Raw genomic sequence first — 259 nt, forward strand, 5'->3', positions numbered from 1 at the left:
GTCATTCACGAAGGAGGGTCATCTCTCTCTTTTTTATACTAGGGAAGTCAGACTATGCATCGTCTGTCTGTCTTGTAGCGAAAACGCTGACGGGTAGACCCCCATATGAGACTTTCTTTAATCCTTTATGTGCTTGTATTTAATTGTTTTTTTATTTCCCCCCCCCCTCGAAAAAAATGTATTAGTTTCCGTGCACTGTGTTCTTTCTGAAATGCTAAGTGACTTTTTACGACCAAATTTTAATCCTTCATGCCGTCGA

The sequence above is a fragment of the Penaeus monodon genome, chromosome 27 (assembly GCF_015228065.2).
Source record: "Penaeus monodon isolate SGIC_2016 chromosome 27, NSTDA_Pmon_1, whole genome shotgun sequence".
Taxonomy (NCBI): Eukaryota; Metazoa; Arthropoda; class Malacostraca; order Decapoda; family Penaeidae; genus Penaeus; species Penaeus monodon.